We start from the raw sequence: 8,101 nt of genomic DNA on the forward strand, positions 1-8,101 counted from the left end.
AAATACATCATGCATCAAAGCGAGGTGTAGAAACCTAAACATGTAAGAAAGAGGTTATTAAATCTTTAAACATTAAAGGGGATTAATTGAAAACATTAGCTTGGAGTGGGCGTTAACCTGCCTAATGCCCCTCCGACTCTTAATTCGGTAACGGTATTTGAAAAAATAAACAAAAATATTCAAAAAGAACTAAAGGGTAAATAATTTGTACCTTAGATCTTGTTGGAAAATGGAAGATTTTAACTTACATGAAATACACTTCAATTGTATGGAAATCCTGGTTTTTGGAAAGATGTCTCCTTCTAGGGTTGCCAACCAATATGCCCCCTTTCCAACTTTTGAATTGATTAGATATGACCCTTCCCATTTGGGTGTCAACTTGCCTCCATTAGGATCCTTAGTATTTTGGAATGCTTTCCTAAGAACTAAGTTACCTACCTAGAATCTTTTGACTTTGATGTCTTTGTTGTATGTTTTGGTGATCCTTTGTTGATGAGTTGCAATGCGGATTCTGGAAATATCCTTGAGTTCATCAAAAGTGTCGAGATCCTAGGCTAGGATCTCGTCATTGTTCTCTTGATTTTGGAGTTGCTATCTTTCCCTAACGATCACCACTCCAGTTGGGCTTATGATTTCTATTAAAAACACCAAAGAATATGAAGTTTGGCCCATGGCTATTTTTGATATAGTCCTATCCGCCCATAGAACGAAAGGAAGTTCTTCTACCCATCTTCCTTTCTTTTCATCCATTCTTTTCTTCAAATTTTTTAGTATGATCTTGTTTCAAGATTCTACTTGACCATTTACTTGAGGATGGACATGATTGGATGTTATCATTTGAATTCCCCAACTGGCGCAAAAGTCTCTAGTCTTTTGTTTATGAATTGGGACCCGTTATCACATAAGATTTCGGCAGGGACCCCAAACTTAGTTAAGATACCGTGTTTAATGAATGAGACCATCTCCTTGTCTCTTATTGAAACAAAAGCTTCAGCCTCTATCCATTTTGAAAAATAGTCCATCATTACTAGCATGCAAACCTTTCCACTAGGAAACATTGGTAAATTTCCAACTATATCCATTCCTCATTTCATGAATTGCCAGGAGGAGATGATGTGATGTAAAGTTTCTGCTGGTTGATGAAGGATGTAGCTATGTCGTTAACAAGTGCCAAAATTTTGTGCACGTAAGAAGGAATCCTTTTTCATTGTTGGCGAGTAGTACCCCGTTTTTAGTATCTTGGAGAATAAGGATCTACCCCTAGTATGGTTGCCATAATCTCCTCCATGTATGTCTTTTTGAACTTTTGTAGCTTCGTGATCTTAATTCCAAGCATCTTAGGTAGATACCTACCATGGATTTTTTTTATATAACTTGCCTTGGGTCATCACAAAACGTGAGACTCTCATCTTGAATGCTTTATTGCTTCTTTCTTCTTTTATGATTGTGCCATCTTGAAGGTTTTCTATAATGGGTTTGATCAAGGATATCTGATGTTGTTGGGTGTAAAATTATGGTTTATACATTTCTTTTCCAGCAAAATGTATTTTAATGTCTAGGAATGTAAACAACTCAACGTTTACGGTTATATATGTGTTTACGGTTGTGTGTACAGCCGTACACGGGTTTACGGCCGTAAGCCCGTGTACGACCAACTGTATCATATATATATATATATATATATATATATATATATATATATATATATATATATATATATATATATAGGGTAAGGTGTGCTTGAGTGATGGCAGGCTAGAGAGGGAGAGCATATTGTAGAGAGAGAAACTAGAGAGAAGAATAGTGTATGTGAGCGAATCTAATGTATATGGAGCATCACTCATATCTTTGAATACGTCATAGATTTAGTTATTCTTCTTCTTTTCCTGTTCTATTTTGATTTTGCATCATCCGTTTGATTGGGATTCCGCACCATCAAACTGATCTGATTGATACACAAGAAGATTGGGGACTTACAATTGGTATCAGAGCTTGGATTGTATCAATCAATTTTATCAAATCTGGAGCGTTTTTTATCTTATTTTTGAAGGGTTTTTGCGTTTTTGGATAGATCTTTGAAAATTAGGGCAAGGGGGGTTGTTCTTCGCGTTTTTGATAAAAACGAGTTTTGGAGCAAAAAGGGTGAAAAACATCGTTTTTGTTCGCATCTGAAGTAAAGTTTACGGTCTCGGAGTTTACGGTCAGAGTTTACAGCCTCGCCTTGGAGTTTACGGCTCAGCAGCCTCTCACGTGTACGGTTCGGTGGTTTGCGGTCCAGCAGCGTTTCCGGTCCGCAGCACATTCTCGGTCTTCGCTTATGTCTCGGTCAGCAACGTGTGCGAGTCTTCACTATAGTTGTCCTCCCAAGCAGCAACATCTATTAAAAAAGTTGTCGAGGGTTGTAAGATTCGAACCCGGGTGCTCTCCATATTGAATCCTCCGCCTTACCAACTCCTCTAGAATCACTCCTGCTTCAAACCTTTTGATTTTAGTTCAAAACCACTTCCTTTCGAACCTATTTTCGCAAAATTGACACTTCTAGACCAAAATTCAAATTTCTTTTAATTTTAAATTCTATTTTCAAAAATAAAATTTAGCTTTTAATTTTTAAATTTCTAAATTGACCTTTGACTTAAAATTTTGACTTTGACTTTTCAAGTTTGACCTTTGACTTTCTCGTTTAACCTTCAAAATTTCAAATTTAGCTTTTCGGTTTGACTTTTAAGTTTGACTTTTAAGGTTGACTTTTGAGTTTTCAAGTCAAAGGGTATTTTTGGTAAACAATGAGTTCTTCAAACACCAAAGTCAATCAAATTTCTTGTTCTCAAACATGCATTGATAATGTTAAAAACTTACTTGAGCATATCGAATTATTACGTAGAGAGAACGACGACCAAAAATACGAAGGATATCAACTCTGGAAAGGACAAAAACCTATAAAAGCACAACTAGAAGCCAAAACAAAGGATTTTAGGAAACTTCAGAAAAAGTATAGCAATACATATGAAAACTATAGATTTGTGGCATAACAACTTGCTGAGTTAACTGCAGAGCTTGACACATTGAAAAATAAGTTTGAAAATGCAGATTTTAGTTTCAAAAAATTTGATGTGTCAAGTGAAGTAGCTGCGTCCATGATAGAACATAGTTTAAAATTCAAAGATAAACAGCAAAAGGGTCTAGGGTATGATAAAGTGCCTCCTCCTTTTAATCACACCTATCAGTATAACCCTTTGACTAAAGAAGAAATGGACAGAGAGGCACATCTCATATATGGCAAACCTGCTGTATTTTGCCGGCATGTGGTACTTAGATTGAAGATACAAACGTTTCTACTTCCAATGAAGATTTGTTAGTAAGCTAAGGAAAGTAGGAGGAAGGAAAGATTGAGTCTGATAATAATTCTGTGTCAAAGTCTGATAACTCAAATTTTTTTGATATATTTGATGATATCTTTGATAACTCTATCATTTTTGTGCTAGAAAGTGTTGAGCTGGACGATTCTAATGCTTCTACTTTATGTGCAGGTAAAGTAGCAGAAGATGTGAACAAGGAGAAAACTATTGAACAATCCTATGACACCTTGAACTCTGAATCTGTTGCTTCTAACTCAGTTATTCCTAACGAAGCTGCTGTTGAGAAGTACAGGTAACTAAATCAAGTGAAACAGCCGACTTGCTGCAAGTGTGCATGTGGGAATAATCAGAAACGAGGCAAGGACACACCACCAGGGGTAGGAAGAAACAACTTCCCAGTGAAGAAAAAGACATGTTTTCACTGTGAAACACCTGGACACATTGCCCGAAACTGTCCAAATCGTGCACACGTTCCTTACTACGCACAAGGATGGCAGAATGCACCAAGAGGGAGATTCTCCAAAAGAAATCCTTCGAGGTCACATTCAGACAATGTCGACTAGAATGCCACGAAGGGCAAGTGTTCAACTCCCAAGACCAAGAATCAAAATCCTAAGGTCAAGAAGGGAATGCCAGTCAAGAAGTCCAATCCAAGAGATACTCCAACGAAAACAAGACCGACTAGGTCAAAGTCATCTCAATGGCCGACTTCAAGTTCAAAATTAAGTGCCAAGGCACCCATCCGATCGAACAAGAAATAGGTTAAACCCAACTACCGATGGGTACCGAAGGTTCAATCTTCCAAATCTCCTAATGACTCTAATATTTCTTCATCATCTGTTTGTGATAAATAGGATATGTCATGGGAGAGGGTGCCTTGCAAATATGACAAAAGTCGACCCTGTTTTAAAATGGACGGGGCTCCAAAGACCAACTGATTCCGCTTTGTGTCGGAGTAGCTATGGAGGCATATCATCAGACTTCGGTTTGTTGGTAGTGGTTGGTCCATACACATGATAGGGGACATCTTTCAACAGTATAACATTTGGAACTTTGTTCGAGAGTATGTGTCCTTTGCGGGAAAGGAAAGAAAGGAAGAAAGGAGAGGATCACATAGGGTCTGTGCTTAATGACATGAAGAATTTTCAGATCAGTTCTGAGATTATGCGTGCTGTTCTCAGACCTTCTGGATGCAAATTCAATCAGTGACTTACGGTTTGACTTTTCTTCTCGATACTCCTGAGTTTATCTTACACTGTTTCGTTTTGAAGACAATTGTTTTCTTTCTTATGGTATTCTTTGGTAGGTATTGTTTGGGAAGTGATATCAAGAAAGTGATAACGGGTAGTCTAAAACATGTGTAAAGGAACGAATCTGAATTGTCTAGATTGTGTGATCAATGTGCTGGTAGGCATGAAGGATTTGATAGTGTGAATTTAGATAGGATTATTTGGACGGACCATACGACGCTCGGGTAGATTGAGAAGTGAGATAAACACAGGAACCTACATGATACACTAAATTAATAACATCTAGAACTGTGGCTTATCTTTTCCTTGATGTACGGACTTATATCCTTAATTCTGGTTCTGATAGGGCGACTGGGGGTTTTGATAATGTAGGTCTATAGAAATTATTTTCTTGCTCTCTATCTCTTAGTTATATGTTGCTTCCTCTGCGTGATTGGAAGAGATCCGACCTGGATTGCATAATATGCAACTCTAATTCTACGCACCTCCTTATCTATGAAATTCTTTCTACCGATTAGTCACATGTTGTCCCCTCTGCGTGATTGAAAGAGATCCGACCTGGGACACATCATATGCATCTATCTCTGAATCTGTCTTCCTCCTTAATAATTGTGTAGTCACCTAAAGTAAGGAGTCCTTAGGAAGTTCTTGATAACCAGGGTATATCGGGAAGTGGGAAACACGTTCTAGTGCACCAAAAATCAAACCATTTAGAGGTTGTCTGTAGATCTCGCTGCTTGATTTAAGTGGACAACAATACCCTTGGTCATCGTCAGCTAAATGGTTTATTTAGCAAAGTTTATCGATATCCTTTGTGTTTAAGTGAACCACAATACCGACAACTGACCAGATCTATTCATAAAAGTGAAGGTACTGATAAACAAAGTTAAGACTGTTTCACAACTTTGATCCCAAATACTTTAGTTTTTGCTAAATCTGTTCATAGTTTTCCTCTATGCACAAATTTAGGGGGAGAATTAAAAAAATTACAAAAATCAGAAAATTAAAAAATCAAACAAAAATCAGAAAATTAAAAATCCAAAAAAAGTGTTATTTTTTATTACTTGTTCAAGAAAATCAAAAATCCAAAAATATTTGTGTTTCTGTTTTATTTTTTTCAGAAAATATGAAAAATCCAAAAATATTGTGTGCTAAGTTTTCTTTTAGTTTTGTTTTGTCTTGAATAGTGAATTCAGATGTAGATGAAACTCATGGAGTCTATGTCGAAAATTTATGAGCCAAGGCTTCGTCCGTGATCATCAAAGAATTCTCATTCGAAGAAGCAAGAAATGAAGATTATTCTTTCAACATTCAATCTTTCAACCCCAGAAGCAAGGTGAAACTGTAGGTCAAGATTATGTGACATATTGGATTTAAGCCTCCTCAATCAATCTGCTGCTATCTTTGTACCTGCTGAAGTGATCTAGAAGATTCATTCTCTCTGATATTCTCTCTAAAGATTCTCAAGCTGAATGCACTATCTTTCGAGAATCAGTACAAGAAGCCTCCTCACCCAATGTGTGTTTAAAGTAAAATTTTGACGAAAAGCCCAACTTCTCAAGATGAAGTCATTCATTGAAGATTCATCAAGTTCATCTTGAAGTCGTGAAGAAATTGAAGATTAATGCTGAAGCCAAGCTCCCAATGAAGATTAACAAGAAAAGCCAGCTACCTTTTTAGGGGGAGCTTGTTGGGTCAATTAGAAAAGAACGTTATAAACCAAGGGGGAGATTGTTGGGTCTAAAATTATGGTTTATACATTGCTTTTCTAGGAAAATGTATTTTTATGTCTAGGACCGTAAATAGCTTAGCGTTTATGGCTATATATGTGTTTACGTTTGTGTGTACGGCCAACTATCTCATATATATATATATATATATATATATATATATATATATATATATATATATATATATATATATATATATATATATCAAGGTTGTAAAAATCGCTCGACGTTAGCTAGTCGGTGGACTGGGGTTAAGGGATTAATCGGCTAGACGGAGATTAATCGGGGACCATTAATTGCTAATTTGTAAGATTTTAAAAAATTAAATAAGACTAATATCATATAAAAGTTCATAAATACCACTAATATCATAACAAAATAGGTTAATATGATAAATACAACACTAATCATACCTCAAATAGTTTCTATTGGGATATAATTTCTTCAAAATGTTAAAATTTCATCGGGTTCTACTGTTTCAGTCATTTTGTATGCATAGATTAATCGCTAGGCGCTCTCTAATCTGTCGAGTAGCGCCTAGGGATTAATCGGAGATTAATCGGGACCTAATCGAGATTTTTACAACATTGATATATATATATATATATATATATATATATATATATATATATATATATATATATATATATATATATGATAAGGTGTGCTTGAGTGATGGCAGGCTAGAGAAGGAGAGAATATTCTTAGAGAGAGAAACTAGAGAGAAGAATAGTGTGAGTGAGAGAATCTAATGTATATGGAGCATCACTCATATCTTTGAATACATGATAGATTCAAGTTATTCTTCTTCTCCTTCTCTTCTATTTTCATCTGGCATCATCCGTTTGATTGGGACTCCGCATAATCAAACGGATCTGATTGATATACATGAAGATTGGGGACTTACAAATGTAACACCCCAATTTTTTTTTCAATCTTTAATATGCTACAGTTTTAAAAACATTTGGGTATTAACCCACATTTAACAAAAATCAGTCCCACAAAAACCTTTATAAATTAAAACATTGGGTGCTACCATTAAGCATCAATAAGTTCATAGCAAGCAAATATCAATTACATCAAAACAAAATAATAAGGAACCTATCAAGTTCCACTCCATTCTTTATAACTTGACTTCTAAATTCCATTTATCACCCTATCTCCGTAAGGGTAACCTGAGATACATGGCATTAAAAGAGAAATGTAAGATAATAATGTCTCGTGAGCTACGTGGGTTTATGACCCAAAACATTTATCACATTTTTGCGAAAAACATTTCATCTTTGCAAAACTTAGTTTTAGACGATAAAACATTTTCACGCTTTTTCAAGGAATACTCATTTCATACAAGTCATAAATATAATTTCATATCTTATCATTTCATTTCAAAATCAATATTTCCATGTTTCATTTTCTTTTATCATTAAGGGATAATTCTGATATTAAATCATTGTCATTTTTATACTTAGGGTCTACGTCCAATAAAGGAACCACTCCCAAGTCTAGACCAAGGTGGAAAGAACAAATCAATCCACCAAGTCAACATTTCCATTAGGACATCTGTCTCGCGAAGGGGAGGTGCCACTCCCGATAGATTCCTCTAGTGCCTCTTACGACGTATCATGGCTCGGGCAGTTTTCATTTCATTACTTTCCAATTCCTTTCATCATTTTCCGTTCCTTTTCATTACTTTACATTTCTTTTCATTACTTTCCGTGCTTTACACATTTCATACATTAGTGTCATAAAATCATTTCAAAAGTAA

The sequence above is a fragment of the Lactuca sativa genome, chromosome 9 (assembly GCF_002870075.4).
Source record: "Lactuca sativa cultivar Salinas chromosome 9, Lsat_Salinas_v11, whole genome shotgun sequence".
NCBI lineage: Eukaryota > Viridiplantae > Streptophyta > Magnoliopsida > Asterales > Asteraceae > Lactuca > Lactuca sativa.